Raw genomic sequence first — 22,788 nt, forward strand, 5'->3', positions numbered from 1 at the left:
TAGGAATTACAATGCAAAAATAAAGAAATAGAAATTCCTGTCTCCCTAATTGCTTTAGCTAAAAAGTTTATAGGACCTTTTTGGTAGCAAATTAATTTTGTTATAAGAAGGTATTTTTATAAAACAAGATATTTGAATCGTTGAGGCAAAATTGTCGAAAATGTTCTTTCCCTTTTCTCTTTCCATCACCTGTTTGCTAATTAAGAAACAAACATTACCTTTTTTGAAACTTTACAGTATCAAATTTCTTAAATGATTTATTCTATACAGGAAAAAGTAAAGATGATAAAACTTTATTATTCTGGAACTAGTACACGGGAAATAAGTGCTTTATTTATAAAATAGTTATGAAATAGTGTAATTATTAGTTTAAACTTTGTACAGTAGTTTATTGCAAATAAATATTGTTATTACATAATATGACAGATTTTTGAAGTTTCAAAAAAGGTAATGTTTGTTTCTTAATTAGCAAACAGGTGATGGGAGGGGAAAAGGGAAAGAATATTTTCGACGATTTTGCCTCCACGATTCAAAAATCTTGTTTTATAAAAATTCGTTCTTATAGCAAAATTAATTTGCTACAACAAAGGTCCTATAGACTTTTTAGCTAAAATAATTAGGGAAGCAGGAATTTCTATTTCTTTATTTTTGCATTGTAATTCCTATGGTGCGTAATGAGATGCAGCACCCGGTATAGGAAACTGTGAATAAAAGGAAATCCACGTTTATCCAATATTTGAAACTTCCGCTAATTTTTTAATAGTTTTTGTGTCCTGTCAAAAGGTGGCGCTTTGGTGGCGCATTTTAGTGTCAAAACTGGCGCGTGACAGTTAGTAATACCTGGCAACACTGGCTTTAGTTCTTTTTGAAATTCGTGTGAATTTTACCCATATGGGGATATAATTGACTAAATGTGGTGATAGTAAATCAACTTTTTGGGCGTAATGCTATAATTTGTTTTTTTGTTGAATTTACTGGCCTTTATGGCGATTTAAAACCTAATAATTTTTCACGTGCCCTCGAACATCGGCAAAATGGCGGTCCTGATTGGCATTGGCAGGGGATAATTTAATTAACAAGTAGGTATTCTTGAATTTATCAAAAGGGTTGTTTTTTTTCTTTTGGCTACTAGAGCTACATAACATGGATTTTGGACGGATTTTTTTTGTACGGACCTTTTTCGGCGGGACGACGGGAATTTCTTCATGCCACATGGTATTTTTATTTTGGGGTTATGTACTCTACTGGCTCTAATCTAGAGGAGATTTTAAACAACTGTGAGCTATCGTCTAACCTGGACCACTACCAGCGCTTGGCGTATTGTGAGGTGGAAGAGGTGAAGCTTGGAAGCCTGCAGTTTTTCTTCGACTGGGAATTGAATGTATGGGAGAGTCTCGAATCTGAAGTAGTCTGCTGTGTGTGCTAAGTGACACAACATAATTTTTTTTTTCATTCACTTATTTTATTTTATTTTTATTATCACAACTTTTATCTATTGAGTTGAGATGCATACATATATGACTTTACAGACTAGGTTAGGAGATGTAATTATTTTAATAATCCAAGGCCCACCAGGTTCGACTGTACTTGTCTCAAAAGTTTATTTAAAATTTTATTGTGTAAAATACGCTTTAAAATGTGGTTTATTACCTGTCAGAGTTGTTCTTAGCCAATGGGTCGCTACAATCCAAATTCACTCAACAGTCATCCTTCTTATATTGTTAGACATAAACTTGAACATCACATAAAAATAATAAAAAAAACAATATTTACTGTTCTGTCAACTTTTGGCAATAATAAAATATACTCACCGGGGAACTTCCGTTCCCTTGCATCATCTCAGTCAACATCAATTTACACAATGTCACATTTCAATATATACATATGTCAAACATGTTATCTTCCTTTATTTGACGACTAGCTAGTGTCACCTAGAATAGTAAGGACTTTCCCAGACGCTCCACTGCCGCTAAACAGTAAGCATCTCAACGAATTAGACAAAGGATATATTTCTACTATATCCTTCTGTTTATTCGTGTCAATCGAGCCCCAGGTAAGGCCCCCAGTCTTACCAGACAGCACTCGAGGAATTGCGCATTCGTTCCTAATTGAACAGAGGCTTTCACACCTACTTGTGCGGGCATCTTCAAGATGCGCAAACAGATCTATACAAACTTCTCATAATGGCCACATATCTACTTAAGATCAACTATTTCTCACATATTCACCACTATTAAATTTAGCAGCCTGGTTTAACCAGTAAACACAACTCTTTTTCCAACATAACAACATACACACATTTCTCTCAAACGTTGCTTTCTGACTAACTGGCCAATTAATATTTTTGGGTGTCCTCTTGACTCAATGAATATTAAAGATCTTTAGCAATATACGTTATTTTAAATATATCAAGTTAATAAGTGATTATGGAATTAATTAAATTGAGATAGAATTATTATAGATCATTAAAAGAGTTTTGTTTTAAATGAGAATACATATATTAAAATATAAAATAAAAAAAATATAATATAATAAAATGATAAAAATAAAATATGTTTTACATTTGACATTATTTAATCGATGCTATTTTATTATTGAATATTACTGATAAGAGTACGTATATATGTGACAAGTGACTCCTGTGAGGTAAGACGCAGCCGGCTTCGTAGTACTACGAGTATATACTTGGGTTATATTATTTATTTTCAGACTACTCCTAAGATGTCAAATTTTCTCAGATTAGCTAGTAAATATTAGAGTAAAATAATAAAAGGGTAATTTTGATTGGGGAAGCTTTAACAGTTAGGGTTTTCTTTTTTTTTGATTAGGTCAATGTCCGTGGCGGGATATACCGGGCCACGTAAATTGTTAGTTTAATTCGAATTGAATCTTCATTCCCCAAAAGGTTCGGGTGTAACATAATTTATTTTATTTTGACAACCACACTTTTGATTTTTTTTTTTTTTTTTTAGATATATTTCTTATAGATATATTTCTTATAAGCATGGTTACGAATGACAGTGCAACCATTTTGGAAAATTTAATTTTATGGCACGTTATCTGTTGACAACTTTGTTTTTCTTGTAATTAGAAACTTAACCGTTGTAGTTCCTTATTACCAACTTAAATAATTATTCCTCTTAAAGATAAATAAAATAACATAACATAATTCGCTGTGATAATCAAGACTTAAATAAATTGTTATTTTCTGTTGTTATTTTGTTTTTCACTTGAGTTGAGTGGGTTAGAATATCATAGGTAATTTGGAAACAATAGTGTATACCGACTTGACCTTGATTTTGTTTTCCAAGTTTCGTTTTGAACTTGCCTAAATAAATTTTGATAAATATTGGGCGTCCATTAGGATTATATAAAGTCCAAAACTTGGTGGCGCCATACTGACTTTGACATTTATTTGGGTAACTCTTGGGTTGGGTTGGGTTGGGTTGGGTTGGGTTACTACCTAAGAAATTTTGGTTCATTTGGTTGAGAAAGAAGCTAAAACTTACATCGGCTTGAGCTAGCAGCATTGTCAAGGATTCCTTCTCTGGGCGTTTCAGGTAAGAGGGGTTAGGTTCCTCCAGGCATCAAACAACTTTTGGAGACCCTCTTAAGGCCATAAACCATTCACTATTTTTAGTACTTCTTTTCTTTTGATTAACTTGGGCATTCATCGCTTTCCCCTTTCATTTCATTTAGAAAAAAAAAATATAACAACGTGTTACCATATTATACCTTTTGGATTAAATGGGGAAAAAAGTTTTTTTCAAAAAAAGCCAGACAGAGTTTTAAATTTATCCGACTGCATATTTTTATAATAATTTTCTGCTGCTCCAATTCCTTTACCACTAATTTTAAGCCCATTATCAACTCAACCATATTTCTATATTCGTTTAAAATGTGGTTTTACAAATAGGTTGAAGATGGTCCAATATAAAATGTTGCATTTAAATCTATTAACTATACGAAATTAAAAGAGAAATATGTAGCTGCTTAAACTATGACTAGTGGCACTTTTATTTTATCAAAAGAAGCGCCAAAATAGCTTATCTATATGGAACTAACTATAGATATATAGGCCAATTAAAATATATTTGTAAATATTGAAAATATTGTTAGTAAAAGCTAAGTCGCTGAGCATTAATTTATAAAAAAAATTATAGTATACTGATATTAATAATGCCTGACAAGTTAAAATATCGAAAACTCAAAACAACAAACGTGAGGTTAATACAAAAGAAAAAGTGTTTTTAAATAGAGTCTATAAAACCTCCCTCTTAATGACAGCTCCACATTTGCTTTTAATTAATATGTCAATGTCCTTTTGCTCAATTTGTAGTTATTGCTCTTCAGCAATTTTTTTTGTCTGGATTCCCTGATTCGCCTTTCCAACATATTCCAAATGTGGTCGCTCGATAGGATTTAAGTCAGGGAATAGCGCAGGCCATGGCAATACCTAGTATTCTTGCAACATGAGGACATACTGAGTACAAGTGTTATTTCTAAAGGAAAATAAACCTTTCATTCTATTGCTCTTGTTGAACCAGTATGTCTTTCTCTTACATAACCAGTCCCTTTAAATTTCTGCTACACATTGTACTGAATACATTTTTAACCAAGTACGTCTTGAGGAATTTAAACTATTTATTTAGTATAAACAAGAATAACTTGATATGATGAATGTGATAAGGAATATTTTTGGACGAACTTCGAACAAATAATAAGCCCAATATATCTTGAAAATGAATTTTTTCCTCTAAAAATAAAACGTCTTTTTTCCTTGTCTCCTGGAGCATTTGTGTTTTTGAATTAAACTAAACTAGATTCTACGAGATTCTACTATTGTTACCATAGTTGAGTTTGGCACGCCCAACATTTAACCAATAACCATGACTTCAGATACGCACATAATAAAATTACTTATTACGAATTTATTCCTGGTTACGGACAATAATTATGATGCGACAGGACCGTACTAAAATTGCAAAATGTTTTATATCCGATGGTTAAATAGTCTTTTGGTTTCATTTGGATTTACGTTAATGATTATAATTTTCTTCCTTTAAGAAAAATGCATATTATTAGTTCACTAAAATGTAAGTTTTTTTATTTTGAAATTACTAATGATTTAATATGATTTTTCTTGTGATAGATACGAAGACTTACTTATTTATCATCCGCCTTAAGAATATGCCACAAAAGTTTGTCGAAAAAGTAATAGCAGTAGGACACATGTTTTGCACACACCGTAAACTGTTAAGTACATTAGCGGCACTTCCTCTGCCAAGAAGAAAGGAAAGAGAGGAACGTATGCGATGCATGAAGTGAATAATAATAAAGGCAACGAAAAACTGCTTTAGCGCTTTACCAAAAGTTTTATTCCAGGACGGATTCGTTTTCTAGTTAACATCAAGTTAACATTTTAACCCTTGTTTAGTAATATTTATATGCAAGATATTTTTTAAATTGATTTATAAAACCAACTGGCAAACATTGCCTTATTATTATACATAATTATTATAGAGACCCCATATTACCGATGTATACATTTTATAGATCTAGCTTAAAGAAAGGCCGCAAAGAATTAGACAAATTCTATAGAGTTCATATATTTTTAATATATACATAAAATCAGCACTGATTAAGAAAGGAATATTTGCATTTTAACAGTCCTATTATATTTAAATTAAAAAAAATAACACTACTATTTATTAAGTATTGCTTAAACATTTAAAATATTTTTAGAGTTTATGTCTAATTTATCTAATTACTTTATTTTTAATTATCGATAAATTAAAATAAAGAAATATTTGTATCTTGATTCCTGTGTAGAAGGAAAATCCAATATAATGTAGAATTTAGTTTAAAAGCAGCCTTCTATAAGCTTTTAAAAATGTGGCAAAGATTTGTAAACCAGTCATCGTATGTACCGTAATATTATTTTTTAGGTTTCAAAATTTATTGATATAGGTAAATAAATATATAAAACTGTAAATACTAGATGGTCTTTATATAAATTGTTAATTAACAGTTAAATAATATTGTTGAAAAGTCTACTATGAATCTGACGTTAAAACGGAGTGTATGGTTTAGTAGGGTGTTTTAAAATTAGTACTATGCATTCCAATAATTAAGATTTTAGTAATATAATTTTGACAAGAAAAAGACTTACATTATAGATATGGTATAATTAAACATATTTGGTATTAAATTAGTATTCTTTTTTACTTTTTTTCGTATTTGTTTATTAAGTTATTCATATAAAATAATATAATTTTAAATCACCCTATTTATTAGTTTAGATCAGATAACTTTTACGAATAACATTTGAACGTAGTTCAACTTTTGCCTTTTCCATATTTATTAATAATAGCTTTATAATATTTTATTCAAAGTACCTTAAAAATGATCAATTATCTTATAGAAAACATAAAAATCAAGGACTATAGTTAAATTATAGTTTTTACTTTTGAGTTATTGTTGTTAATATGATATAATCAAAGAAATGTATTAGAGGGTTGTTATTTTTAAGACCATAAATCTTGCATTTAAATACGGTGTGTAGATCAAAAAGTTACGAAGTAAGTATTTATATAAAATTGGACTATATACATATAGTAAGCTGAATAATATACTGAGGAAAATCAAACTAATATTCGAATAAGATTTTTTTAGGAGGCTTTCAAGTAAGGAAAAAATTATGTAGTAAGTCCCTAAATATTTTTTTAATTTAAAAAAAGATTTGTATTGACTTGCTATTTTATTACGCAAGCTACAAATAAAAGGAAATATATTATAATTTTAGAGAATTATAAATAAATTAACATAAATAAACTTTTAAAAAAAATGTAGCTTTTCTTTTAGTGACAAAATATTAAAAATTAATGACATGACCTTATTAAATACTTTGGTATACCGAATTGAAGAATACGGCTACATCAAAAATTAATATCGGCAGGAGGTAAATTAACGACGATCTTAAAAAAAATTATTATTACTTCAGTTAATAATTATTGAACAAGTTTGATATAATTTGTTTTGACTAGAGAGAAATCTCTCTTTCATTCACTTTATTCGATACTTAACAATACTTAGTTCTGTGATCGCTGTATTAAGTTGCAAATACTAATTGCTTTGTTCTAGAAAAAGTCTTTTTGGAACCAGTAATTCAGCTAACATAATATGAATAATATATTAATTTTTTTTCTATGCTCTCCATTTTCATTTCCTGTTTTTCGGTATTTACTGGCTGTGTTCCAGACATACTATAACATTCTGCTTATTTTTTAATTACGTCAAAATTAAGCCCACTCATTGTAACAAACGTCACTATAAAGTCAGTTGTTTTCTTAGCCACAACAGGTCAATATTTAAACGTTTGCCTATATAGGTCATGTGATAACATTAACTGCTTCATACTTTCACTAAAATTGAGAGAATCTTCTTGCAAAGTTAAGTTTAGAAACTCGTCGAGTTTTTGTGTTTACTCCTTGTTACTTGGACTAAAAAGAGAGGCATTCAGAAATATCTCCACTTTTGTAAAAATGGAAAGAATTTTTAATTAACTCGGCCACTCAATTGCATCTCTTGTACTAGCCTCAATTTTTCTAGGCACTGACTACGAGCTTCCCTCATACACTAGGAATTCTCTTCCCGTCAGACTAATAGTGAAAATGGTTATTTGCTAATACAACTATTTAGAGAAAATATATCCTCATAATGAAAAAGCTTATCGATTCTGGAAATATTTCGTTTTACATGACGGAATTAGAAGATCTGGGGCACCACTAATCAACTTGCCCCACTCGCTTTTTGTAAGGTGGCTTACATTATATTTGCGTATTTAGAAGAAATGCAAAATGTAATATGCAATATACAATAAGTCCCAAGTTAGGTACGCCAACAGAGCTGGGTTTATTAAGTTATTTAATATTGTTAAATAATTGATCAACATAACTCTTTTATTAAATAAAAAGAAAGTGAAGGTTTTTCCTAAAGTTTTTAATTTCGGTCTTAATGAAAAAAAAGCCGAAAAACCTAACCCAAAATGTGAAATACCTAAATAAAAAATCGATGTATTTGTTGTTTTAATTACCTTTAATTTTCAAAGACTCTTTAATTCTCAATCTTTTTATAATTGTTTAATATACAGGATAGCCTATAATAAAAAACAGTTTACGCAGGTTTACGGCTTTAAATGTAAAAATCCCTGGGGATGTCTACTATTATTTTCAGAGACATATTAGCACATAAATTCTTAAATTTTGAAAAGAGGTTGAAGTTATAAATATATCTGAATTTCTTAATAATGTCCGGAAATACTTCAAATAGTTAAATAGAATGTTGTGGTGGTGTTGCTGTGCTAAACGGCATAAATTTTCAAAAATATAGAAGATTAAACGATATGAGTTGTTATGTCTATTAGAATCAATAAAATTAAACTGAATTTTTTATTGGGGGAACCAGTACCTAAGTTTAAACAAAAACACATGATTTAAAAAAATGAATGCCCTTTTAAAAGTTGTATTACAAAATACCCAATTGAAAAAAAGATGGCTGAAGGGCAGCATTCAGGGGTTGAAGTATTTAGAGTTTTGGAATTTATATGTGAATATGATGATGAATTTATATGACAAAAGAATAGGGGTTCGAATATTCTTTTAAATTTTCGCATTCAAAGTCGGAAAGCTTACTGGATTTTTTTTATGGGCCACCTTATGAATACGTAAGGGAAAATGATTTTCGTTGTAACCAGATGATTAGATTCTCCAATAGTTCTTACCTCATTCTGCCTTATGATTTCGGCTGCTCGTTTGAACCCTGGTTTTTTCTGTGAGGGTTATACTACTCCCAGTTATTTGATGATGCTCTAGAATGGAACTAGTGTAACAAGTTTTATTAGTTTCTAAAATATAAAAATAAACTATCCTTTTAATTACCATAAATATATTTTCTTAAGTTTTTTGATTTACACATTTAATGCATGCGCACATATAATTGTATATAATTATTATTAAGTACAAAAATTAAATGTATGCCTTTATTGTTGTATGCCATCCATGTTACTGGTGCTCAAAATAATTAAACTTATCAAATGTGACTGCCACAAAACAAGCCCAGTGGCGTAAGTACTCTTAAAGAAGAAGAGACTCAATAATTAATAAATGCGTATCAATATCGGCACCTGCCACGGTTCTTACCCCTATAGGAAGCTTAATAAATTTAATGCTCAAATATGCTAGGTTAGTATTATGCTATGAATTTGAAATCATATAAGTAACAACCGATTAGTTCGTAGCTTTTACAGCAAAAAATGCAAGATTAATATTATGTTTTAAATATATATTCTTTAGTATATTACCTAAAAACGAATTTTACTGCTACAATATATTAAGAAATCGTCAATTATTTAAAATTTAGTGTCCCAAATATTTATAGGTTGGTTATATTATTAATGTAATTTGTGGTACAATTTTATTCGTCTGGAAAAAGGAAATATACAAGGCATGCTTATTGATATGTCGTAAAAAAATGTAAAAAATACATAATAAAGAATACATCCTCCTGCTTTACGCCTAGAACCTAAGCGGTGCAAGGGTTACTGTTAAGGTTCCTATGAGAGCATGTTGGTTATGCAAAGACTAATCAAAATATGTATATGAAACAAAAAGCCTATGTTCTTTGCACCAAACTAAAGTTTCTACGGCAGTCCTGGCATTCTTTCTTGACTTAAAATTATTGATCTGATTTACGAAGGACAATCATTAAGTCGACTTAAAAAAATTGTTTCATACGTTCTGAAAATAAATGTCTTAAGCTTAAATATTTTAACCCTCTAACTTAACTTAACCCAATAACCCTCTGATATTTTCTATGCTTCACCCACCGGTATGAATCAAATTGTGTTACTACATATTCACATACAGATGGATATGGATGTCTTTCGACTTATACGTACATGTACATAATTGAACGACCAATCAAAAACATCAATATTTACATAAAATAATCTCGCGTTTAAGCTTCTTCATATTAATGTTTTTGTTTCAGCTTACATGTATATTTTTTAGGATATCCAGGTATATTCATAACCGACCAGTAGATTGTTGTTTTAGTTTTCCGTATGTGGATCGTCTTTAAGAATGATCAACTTGATATTTGTGCCAATAATATTGCCTTGAGGTGCGATATTTTAGCAGTAAATTATTTTTTAGGTGATATACATAGATGTATAAAGTTGCTATATTTTTCTAAAAAGCGATTAAGGGTACTCATACTGGATTACCTAATATTTTGGAAAAGTAATTCTTACCTTAAAATGCAGTACATTGTAATCCTAAAATGTTATGACATGTTTTGAAATATTGATTTATCCATAGGACTCGAAATATTAAACTTAAGAAGAAATTACCAAGAAGGTAAATTACTATCGTAGAAAGGAACAGAATGATCAAGATCGGAGGTAATTTGGTACCCAAGGCGCAGTAGAGGTATTCTGCTTTGCCGGGCCGAGTCAAAGTTCTACTTTTCTACAGCAAAGCAGAAAATCACATTTTGTATGTTATTCGAAAGAGCGCCTAAATACTCGTGCTTATTTAAATAATCAATATTATTCGATATAGCAATAATATTAATGTCGCTTATTTATTTAAATATAAAACTAGTTTAACTATAGTCCTTATAGGTTGTAGACAAGTTTACGTCTCTATGTTGAATATACAGGAAGGGAGCGTTTTAAGGTTTTTAAAAATTGTAAGGGACCAAGGAAAGGATTAAAAGTAATTTTTCTAATTTAATAATGGTAAACAAAGATCTTACAGAACGAATATTCCATAACATGAAGTACGTAAACTTTGCCTACAAGATGTTAGTGTAACTCATTGTTTTTAATCTGTTTTTAAATAATTTTTTAAAGCCTCTGGTGGCTTTATGATGTATATTTTTAATTGTTGTTCTGGACACAGTATTTTTTAACTAATTTGTGATATATACACAGCTCATATAGGGGTAACATTAAAAAAATCACATTCATTCTGTGTTTTATTTTGTTTCACCACATATTGACAACAATTGTGACGTAACTCAGAAATTAACATTTTTGTAATAAACTTTCCAAATTTTGTTTAAATATATATTAGTGCTAGATTGCTTAAGGTCTACCTTAAACACTTTAGATAAAATAGCAACACGTCTCTGTAACTCGACTATATTTGGTATAATTTTGATATAAGATTTTTAATCTTTGAAGATTTTAGACAAAAAATTTTTGAAATACATACAAAAATTATTTAGGGGGATATCGAATAATACACATTTTAAAAGTTCCATTATTATTTAACATCGGCCCATTTGTTTTCTAGAATCAATTGGAACATTGCCTCTTTGTTTTATAAGAGATATCTCTGAAGTTTCTAATTCCTAATGGATTGTTGTCTTTACCAAGTAAAATATCTTGATAAACTTTTTAATATATTTAAACTTTTTCAAGTAGAGACAAAAAGCAACAAATTTCGGAAAAAGTTGCATAAGAATTTTCCAGCACTGCAAATAAGGTGCAAAGAAAAATACATAATTTAAGAAATTAGGTATGTATTTAATACTGTTAGTAGAACATACATATTAATAATACATTTGAATTAATTTAAATGTTACAAGAAATCAAGAAAATAAAAAAAAGAAAAACGGCACCTTATTTTACTGCCCTTAAGTTTTTAGTAGCTGGATTGGATCCAAATCCGTGTAAGGCTCGAATAATCAAGATTGATCTTTCTTACAGGTAAGTCGATTAATCTATTAATTATTCTTTGCATCTCCGTTCTTCTGTGATCTATATGGTAGATGTTTAAAGCAAATACTCATAGTGCGATTCTGAAATTTATATATAGTACCAATAAGCCATTTCAGTAAATAACAGATAATATAATATGAGAACAAAGGCAAACAGATTTTTAACGAAATTATAATAGTTACTTAAAATCTAATATCTTAATTAGAAACCAAACTATAATTGTAAAGCTTTACGTAGAGTTTTTCCCCTAATAATAGAAATAGCAAAGTCTTTTGGATCCGAAACTACAGGACGATTATAAAAACGAGCAAAAACACTGGATTTTTTTGTCCAAGCAGCTGTATTTTTTATAACATCTATGTTTATTCTGGACCTATACGCTGCTGATGTATCTATACCACTCTTATAAACTACTTCCTTAATCCATCTGCTAATAGTTTAAGTGGTTGCAGTATGAAATGGTTTCTTATGAGTAATTATTAAGGTATCTGAAATTTTTTCTAAAAGTTGATGTTAAATTAATGTAAAATTGCAGTGTTTTTGCAACGCATAAAGCCGGATTTTCTTTATAATAAGGAAATACTAAACATGGCTGTAATTGACCAGGACCCGAGTTCTTTATTTTTTCCGGTATTCTAATTTCGACTCTATCTGCCTTATGAGTAATATGTTTTAAATATATTTTCGTAATTGTTTGCACTCTACTTGCTAATGTAAGTGTAAGCAGTCACAAGTTTTTAGCTTAGATCTTTAAAAGTTAGTGATTCTAAGGGAAACAAAAAGCCTAAATAAGTTACTACTGGACTAGGATCCCAAGTGATATGAATATTTTGGAGCAGCAGGTGTTTTATTGTATAGGTTCTTTAAAAAACGCTTTATGACGGGTAAATCTTGTGGAAAAAAAATCAATTATTAGAGCGAGTAAGGATCTATGTAAATATTAATAGATGTTGTCGTCCATGGATAATTTTTAGAATGAGTTAAAGATACTTTAAATTTTTATCTCGAAAACAAAGCCAGATATGAAGATAATAAGATAAGATACGAAAAACTTGTATTTTTAATTGCTTAAATACAAAAATAAATAAAAAGCTGCAAAACAATTAATTATTGGCCTTGTTTTTTTCTCAACAATAAGCATGTGGTGCCCACTGACGCGCCACTGGACCTAATAATTTCAATCTAGTTACAGCTAAATAAGCGTCTTATACTTCAAATAACTGCAATTTTCAACCAAATCGGTTTAAGAATAGTTATAGTATTTTTAAAATACCGTTATTTTTTTGAACCTTCATCGCCCTGTATCTCAGAAACAAAGCAACTCCCGACATACGTTCATAGAAACTTTTTTTCATAAAACGACCTAACGATTCACCCTGTATAGTTTCGTACCGTAGTTAGGAAATACCCTGTATATATATGGATTGTGATTAATAAATATACAGGGTGGCCAAATAACCGAGGCAAGCGGCTGTATCTCAGGACCTGTACATCTGGCAACAATGGAATTTTTTTTATTATTATAAAAGTGGCCATGAGAAAATTCTGGAAATTATCTTTACGTTCCGTATTTTACCGCAAAAGGGCGCAACTAAAAATTAAATAAGAGAATTTAAATAAGAAATATTAACTTATACTTTTGATATTATTTTTAGTAAGCCTAGATAATTTGCTATCATTTTGGTTTATGAATTGTTGACGTACGAACGAAAGTAGGGGTGGGGGAAGCTATTGAAAGTGGAATCATTAAGATCGCTGTAAATTCTAAACCACTCATTTCATTTTAGCAATTCAAAATTTATTTGCTAGATAAAAGTACTGTGAAAGCCGCACGATGATATCTTTGCTCGTTTTAAAGTTATAGCGAATTAAAGTTTTTTACGCACCGAGCCTAAACTTACGTACCGCCATCTAGTGTCCCGCCTAAAAATCTCTAATTAGTATTACCACAACTAGGATACCATGATGTTGTCATAATTAATAAATTATTAAAGTAATAATTGATTGATAAATTATAAATTAATAATACCTATGTATCACAGAATTTTTATGTGACTTTCTTAAGGCGAATAATTTTATTAACGAATTTTTTTTATATTTAAATTATGGTCCTGAAAAGGACCGATTTTAAACCCAAACATATTTAGTATTTAATGTCTCGATAGGTGTTCAAACTGCTTTCCATCACATTCCAAACAAGCTTCCAATCTTTTTTGGGTGGATAAAACTGCTGTTTCGATTTCAGCAGCTGATATTTCATTTATTGCACCACGGATTCTGTTTTCCATATCCTGTCTTGTTGTAGGTGAAGTTTGGTACACAATATCTTTTAAACGACCACGTAAGTAAAAGTCTAGGCATGTTAAATTGGGTGACCTGGCCGGCCAAGGATATAGACTCCCCCTTCCGATCCAGCGCCCTTGAAAGTAATTACTTATATGATGCCGCACCAAACGGGAAAAATGTGCTGGGCACCCGTCCAATTGGAAATACATGGTCCGTCTTACTTCCAATGTCAAATCTTCCATTAAAATAGGCAAGGAATTTGTTAAAAAATGCAAAAAAACATTACCGGTTAATGTGCCATCAAAAAAATAAGGACCAATAATTTTCATTCCGATAATGCCACACCACACGTTTACACTCCAGCGGCCTTGATGCTGGACTTCTCGCATCCAACGAGGATTTTCAACCGACCAATAATGCATATTATGCCTGTTGACTTTTTCCATCGCTACAAAAAGTGGCTTCATCGGTCCACAGAATCTGTGACAAAAAATCCCTGTTTTCGCGAATCATTGCTAGTATCCATTGGCAAAAATCAATTCGGCGCTCAAAATCATGTTCGTTTAAAGCTTGGTGTAGGATTATATGGAAAGGGTGTAGCCTTAAAATAAAAAGAAATGCCTATATTCGAGAAGAAAATTATAATAAAAAGATGTATTACCTGTGGTCTTTAAGTATATTTTGAACAGTAGTTCGAGCTATTCCCAAATCTAAAGATAACGCACGAGTTCCAATATGCCTATTAAACTCTACGTAGGCCAACACATTAATAATGTTTTCTTCACTTCTTCCAGTAGAGCGACGCCTTCTAAATTTGGGCCGACTAAAACTCCCAGTATTGCGTAGTCGCTGTACCAACCGTGGAAAAATTCTTCTGCCATAATGGCGGCGATCTGGATACCGAAGGGCATACTGTCTTTCAGCTATTGCTGCATTTTGAAAGCACTCAAAGAAAACCGCAATCAAATCCACAGCTTCATTGTTTGTCAAAGGCATTTTACAAAAAATCGAGCAAAGAAAATTGAAAACAGATTTAAACTGGCCGTCTAATAAATATTTGACGTTTCCATACAATCCTTTTTAAAAGTTTCTTTTGTTTTTGCCGCCTACTATACGTTAACTAGACATTCTAAGGCCGAGCGCTAGATGGCGGTACATAAGTTTAAACTCGGTGCGTAAAAGATTTTAATTCGCTATAACTTTAAAACAAGCAAAGATATTATCGTGCGGTTTTCACAGTATTTTTGAAAATGTTATCTACTTTTTAAATATGATGTCAAAAATATACCATTCAATTTGAATTTTTGGAGCAAAATGATAAAAACTGGAATTATTACAAATTGCGCCCTTTGGCGGTTTTATTAGGAACTATAGGGTAGTGATGAGATCAGACTTTTAAAGCAGCTACATTTATCTTGCAAATAAAATTTGAATTGCTCAAATCGAATAAGTGGTTTAGAATTTACACCGATTTTAATGATTCCACTTTCAATAGCTTCCCCCACCCCTACTATCGTTCGTAAGTCAATAATTCATAAACCAAAATTATAGCAAATTTTATCTAGGCTTACTAAAAATAATATCAAAAGTATAAGTTAATAAAATAATTATTTAATTTATTAAATTAATTAATTTTGGCAAGACTACAATTATGGGCCAACAGCAGCTTTTTAAAAAGAGACTTCTAGCCGAAATGATAAACATAAAAAAACATAATAATGCGGTAAATAAAAGAACGGATATAGAAAATCTAAGTTCTTCTTATTTTAATCTAATAGATCAAATCAAAATGTAAACTTTTGGGACTGTTTTGGTTCAATTATATGGCCATTTCCGATGATCTAATAATAATTAATCATTGTATTAGTCATAATTAGTCATAAGAATAATGCTTGTCTCAGCTATTTTCATATAATTATAAATACGACTCCAGTCATTTATGAGTCAGTCCATAAGTTGCTTCGCCGTAGATCACATATTTAGTAATTTTGTAAAATAAAGTTTTTTAAAAAGCTTAGTTGCGAATTACTGAATAAAATTGGCGCAGTCGGTAGGATACCTTTCGGTGTGCTTTCTAGATTTTGGATTATCAGTGCTTTCTGGATTATCAGTGCTCTCTTAGTAGTGCTTTTACCAGTAACCTTTAGAGTGTAAACTCTAATGTGAAAGTGCCCACATGATCAAGACTGTGCACCTTTCTGTGTCAACAGATTAAGAAAGGAATCAGAAACAGATCCCGGCCTAGAGCTTTGGCTCCTGGTTGAAAATCGCTTTTTGGTACGCCACAACGACACAACCAGTGAGACGTATTGGCCTATGCTAGCGTCTACTACAAGCAGCAACCTACCCAAGCAGTTCATCTTCTTGGCAAAGCTACTGCCTGATACAGGAAGAAGACAAGAACAATAATTGTAAGTGATTTACTAAAATTGTTTCTTATTGTTGGAAAGTCCTGTTAGTTAAGAAAAAATTGATTTTTATTTTATTTTATTTTATTTTATTATTTTTTATAAATTGATTGATTAATGAACTTTTAATAACTTTAATGAGTAGAAATAGAACATTCTCTGAAGATATTACATATCCGAGAATTAGTAGTAATTTAAGAAGAAATAGTTCAGTAACAAATACTGATTTTTCTAATTTAGATATAGAAACATTATATTCTGACATTGCTATTTGTACCAATAATTCTAATTTCAAAATGGCTGACGCTTTGAGATCAACAGTTACTCTTTTAAAAACATTTGACGGAACTCCATCACATTTGGAAGCCTTTATTAATCAAATTGATACATTTCATTTAAGATATTTTAATAATGATTCGTCTCAACAAGAGTATGTCAACTTGGCAATAAAATCTAAAATTTTAGGACCAGCTGAAGATTTTCTTTTGACTCGACCTGATTTAGTAAATTGGGAAGAAATTAAACTAGCTCTAAGACAAAAATTTAGTGACCCAATTACTAGAAGTAACTTGCAACAACAATTAATATTTTTGAGTAAAAAGAATGAATCCACTCAAGATTACATACAAAAGCTCAAAGCCTTAGTTACTAAAATAAATACAAAAATATGCACCGAAGTTAATAATATTGAAGCAAGAACTATCTTAATTTCTCAAAATGAATTGACCGCAACACAAAATCTATTAGCCAATATTTCTAATGAACTAAGAACTTTATTAATAGTTCAAAATCCTCAAAACTTGGACAGTGCTATTGATATAATAACAAACTATGAAATTTTGACAAGTCAAGCTAATTTTAAAAATAATTTCGTACATAATCATTCTCAAAATAGACACAATGCAAATCAAAATACTTCTCCAATCAATATTCCACGAATGATGACACCCAACCAAATCTCTAATCACCCAAGAATGTCAATATTTAATAGACAACAAAGTCAACCTCCTCCATTACCCCCAAGAATTCCCTTCAAACCACAATATCAACATCAATTTTTGAATTCTAATCAAAGGAATGTCCCAATTCCGCCCAGTAAACAACAATATCCACAACCCATGTCAGGAGTAAGTATCCAACCTAAGAGAAACCCTTCTCAAATAAAATCACCTCAACCCTTTCAAAGACCCTTTCAAAACCATTTTCAAAACCATTTTCAAAACTCAAAACCCAACTATCTAATCCAAGAAATAACGCATTTAGAAGATGAAAATAAAACTGATGTTAATTATGAAGGCAATGAAGAATACTTCATTGACCCACAATTTGAATCATCTGAAGATCAACCTTCAAATAATGATTTCTATCAAGAAAACCCTTATAATGATTACTTTGCTGAAGAGACTTTAACAGAAAAATTAGAAAATTTTCAGTTACAAGCCTCGGGAACAAATCATGCTTGAATTTAAACAGTTTTCAAGTCAATCAATTACCCTATATCGAAATACCCAATTATAACATTCGATTATTAATCGATACAGGATCTCATGCATCTCTTCTCAGACCATCAATAGTTGAAAACTTATTCCCTGAATCAATCGTACCCTATATTTCTACCCTTCAAACGTGTGCTGGATCAAGGAAAGCCACAGCTAAAGCTAAAATTCCATTACTTTTACCCTTTGGCATAAGCGAACACATAGACTTTGTCCTATACCCATTTCACGAATATTTCGATGGAATTTTAGGAGTAAAAGATCTTTGTAAACTAAACTTGAACATCGACTTAAAAAATCAGAAATTGAAGAATAATTACTTAGAAATTCCTTTTCAATATAGACAAAACTTCGATCAATATACAATCGAAATATTGCCTAAAACAATTCAAAAAGTAGTATTTAAAACAAACCTACCTAATGATTCAACTTGGATAATGCCTTATTTTTCTGACGAAAATATTGAAATTCAACCAACATTGATAACAGTTAATGACCATAAATATACAGTTGATATCCTTAATCATTCGGATAAAACTTTCGCTTTTGAATGCAATATAAATGAAAATTTACCATTAGAACCAATTGAAATCAATAATTACGAAGTAATAAATTTTGAAGAAACGCAACCACAAAAATTAAATCAAGAAAGAAAAACTCTTGAATGCAGAGAATTAGAATCCTTAATAAGACATCAACATTTAAACCCGGAAGAACGATTTCAGCTCTTTAAACTTCTAAAGAACTTTAGCCAAATTTTAACTAAACCTGGAGATTCTTTAACATCATCAAATCAAGTCAAACATGTTATAAATACGACAGATGAAATCCCAGTTCATTCAAAAAATTATAGATATCCATACATCCATAAGGAAGAAGTAAATAATCAAATAGAACAAATGTTAAAAGATAAAATAATACAACCCTCTAGCTCACCCTGGAGTTCACCTGTATGGATTGTACCAAAAAAGATGGACGCATCTGGCAAAAGAAAATGGAGACTTGTGATCGATTATAGAAAATTAAATGAGAAAACAATCGATGATCGCTATCCATTGCCAAACGTAACTGATATTCTAGATAAACTAGGAAGATGTCAATATTTTACGACCATTGACTTAACAAGTGGATTTCACCAAATTGAAATGGAAAAAAATAGTATTCCTAAAACGGCATTCAACGTAGAACATGGACATTATGAATTCCTAAGAATGCCCTTTGGCCTCAAAAATGCTCCTTCGACATTTCAAAGAGCTATAGAAAATGTTTTAAGAGGATTACTAGGAAAACAATGCTTAGTATATATGGACGATATTATTGTCTATTCGACCTCACTTCAAGAACATATCGATGCCCTGCGACGAGTATTCGAACGTCTAATATCATTTAATATGAAAATTCAATTAGATAAATGTGAATTCCTACGTAAAACTGTAGAATTCTTAGGACACGTCGTAACACCAGACGGCATCAAGCCAAACCCAAAGAAAGTCGAAGCAATAAAAAATTTCAAAATTCCAAATACCACAAAGGAAATAAAATCTTTTTTAGGACTTATCGGATACTACAGGAAATTCATTAAGAATTTTGCTAAAATTACAAAACCCCTAACTCATTGTCTAAAGAAAAATGTTAAAATAATTCATGATAAATCTTTTGTAGAAGCATTTAATCTTTGTAAAACCATTTTAATGAATGATCCTATACTTCAACATCCTAACTTTGAAAAGCCATTCGTCCTGACTACAGACGCATCCAATTACGCAATCGGCGCTATACTTTCTCAAGGTCCCGTTGGATCAGATTTGCCTATAGCATATGCAAGCAGAACTCTTAACCAAGCTGAATGTAACTATTCTACAATAGAAAAGGAACTATTAGCAATTGTCTGGGCCACCAAATATTTCCGACCTTATTTATTTGGTAGAAAATTTACAGTGGTAACAGATCATAAACCACTTCAATGGTTATTCTCCATTAAAGAACCGAACTCAAAATTAGTCAGATGGAGACTAAAACTTCAAGAATTCGAATATACTATCCACTATAAGAAAGGTACTCGAAACTTAAATGCCGATGCACTTTCAAGACCACCGTTGGATATACACCCTTTAAATATAATAGATCCACCATTAACACATATGTCTGCTGTATGCGAAAGAAATAAAAAAACTGAAGACCAATATGCTTGGCATGATAAAATTAAACGATTTTTCGAATCGCAAGGAATTGAATCGCAGGAAAACCTGTTTGAACCACAAAAAGAAATTGAAAAAGCCAAACCAGAACCAAAAATTCGAATAATATCAGATATTCAAATAAGACCTCCGAATAAAAATAATAATGAAACACTACCATCAACTTCTAAACAAGAAAATGAAAATGGAAAAGAAGATTCAGAAACAGAGACAATTCATACATCAATAGAAAACCCAATACTAGGTGCACCCTATGTCAACAAAAGTGTAAATACTTATAAAAATCAAATCATTTTTAAATGGACAAGAAATGAAAAACCCTATTCAATAATGAAGAAATTATTCGAAACCAAGAAAAGAATAATAATGTTCATAAATGAAAACCCAATAACAGAAGAAATACAAATATTTCTAAGAGACCATTTACCACCAGACAGTTACTGTTTACATTTCCCTAACAAGGAACTAGAACCAGTAATTCTTAGAATATTCCAAGAAACGTTCTCAAGTAATATGTTTAAATTAGTCATTTCTAATACGCTACTTGAAGATGTGACAAATCAAGATGAACAAAAAGAAATAATTAATAGATATCATACAACAAAAACATCACATAGAGGAATAAACGAAAATATTAAAAATATTAAACAATCCTACTATTGGCCAAGCTTAGAAAGAGACGTAATAGATTTTATTAACACCTGTGAAGTATGTCAAAAAACGAAATATGATCGACATCCACACAAAGTAATATTTAAACCAACCCCAACAGGATCTAAACCCTTTGAGCATATCTACATGGATATATATTCAATAGCAGCTCAAAAGTATTTAACAATAATAGATAATTTTTCAAAATTTGCTGCAGCATATCCAATAAATGAGACATCAATTGAGATATGTCAGAGTTTAATTAAATTCTTCTCACACCATGGAACCCCATGTCGAATCACAACAGATAACGCTCGAAATTTTAAAAGCAACCTAATTCAAGATCTTTGTAAAGCATATAAAATTGAGTTGCATTTTACAACACCATATAACCCGAATTCAAACTCACCTATTGAAAGATTTCATTCAACTCTAAAAGAAAGCCTAGTTGCTTTAAAAAACGATTATTCTCAAAAACCACTTCAAAATCTAATTGATTTAGCTGTATTAAATTATAACAATAGCATACATTCGTCACATGATTATACCCCATTCCAGATAATTAAAGGAAACCTTAATTATCAGTTAAATTTTGAGAAAAACCTAGACCAATTACAAACGGATTATATAAATGAATTGACAGAAACATTCAAGGAATTAAATAAAAACATTTATTCGAAAATGAATGCAAAAAAGGCAAATGTCCTTAGCAAACTTAATCAAAATAGAGAAAACGACCCTGAAATACCGGAAAATACTGATCAATTGTTAAAAACACCTAAAAAATTATCACAGAAATTAGAACCTATCTATAAAATAAAGACGTTCAAAAAGCAAAGACATCCTAAAGATATTAAAAGGCATTCTAAATTTTAGGAAATGAAGACCCTTCTTGTAATACTTCCACTGCTCGTGAACGCACAATACCAGATTGAAACTCTTAACAACCCAATAATACCAATCTACCAAGGAAAAGGTTATGTAGTAACTAGTTATCATCATATTTATTATCACGTAAATCTTACTAATATAAGGAATTGCTTAAAACTAACAAAGAAAACGCTTATGTATGCAAATAAGACTTTGGGAGAATCAAATCTACCCTTATATCATCTTTTAGCTGTAAAAACAAATGATCTTCTCAATCAATCAAGATCAATAGAATCATTTTTAGATCATTATACAACCAAGCCAATTTCAAAAAGAAATAAAAGAGGATTATTTAACTTCTTAGGAAAAGCGCAAAAATATCTATACGGTACATTAGACGCAGACGATGGAGAACGCTATGACAATTATATTAGAACTCTCCAAAATAATCAAGACACTTTACAAAAAGACATATTACAAACACAAACTGTTCTAAAGAAACTAACCCATGATATTGACACTCAGCTGACTAACATAGGAAATAATCAGCAAAAATTATATAAGGAAATTAATGACCTAAGACAGATGAGTCAGTCAACGTCTACTACACTATATTTTATCTTACTACTTGATACGCTAGAAAACAATCTTCGCGTCATCAATGAGATACGTATGAATGTGCAAACTGCAATTAATTTCGCAGAAATAAACATTATGCATCATAGTATTCTCAAATATCAAGAACTATTAGTCATCCTATCTAAGTTTAATCAGAAAACACGAATTCCTTTTGATAACATAATTAAATATTATGAAGTCGCACATGCTGACGTAACAATAAAGGAAGACCTAATAATTTTCTATATAGCAATACCCCTAATATCTGAGAAAACTTATGCTTTCTATCATGTTTTCCCTATCCCAATAAATAATCATTTAACAATGTTGAGTAATCCCTATTTATTGAAATCAGACAAAGATTTCTATAATTTAAAAGAAAGTTGCCAAAAAATCGAGGACATCTTTCTTTGCCATGCAAAAATATTAAATCAAAATGAACCTTGCATCTCTGAGACAATTAACCTGACAAA

At 30.5% G+C, this 22,788-nt stretch overlaps 1 protein-coding gene across 2 annotated transcripts in view; it reads left to right on the forward strand.

Annotated features, from left to right (window-relative positions):
* The window catches only part of LOC126748426 (protein tipE), a 70,805-nt gene extending 59,774 nt beyond the window's left edge, over nucleotides 1–11,031 (forward strand). Inside the window, exon 4 of one of the 2 annotated variants that reach the window (XM_050457669.1) lies at nucleotides 10,380–11,031. The gene's annotated coding sequence lies outside the window, so the exon portion shown is untranslated. Of the gene's footprint in view, nucleotides 1–5,152; nucleotides 6,107–10,379 lie in introns of those variants that run through there. The other variant, XM_050457668.1, reaches the window with a different exon arrangement.
* Nucleotides 11,032–22,788: the final 11,757 nt, after the last annotated feature.

The sequence above is a fragment of the Anthonomus grandis genome, chromosome 22, assembly GCF_022605725.1.
Source record: "Anthonomus grandis grandis chromosome 22, icAntGran1.3, whole genome shotgun sequence".
In the NCBI taxonomy this organism is placed as follows: Eukaryota; Metazoa; Arthropoda; class Insecta; order Coleoptera; family Curculionidae; genus Anthonomus; species Anthonomus grandis.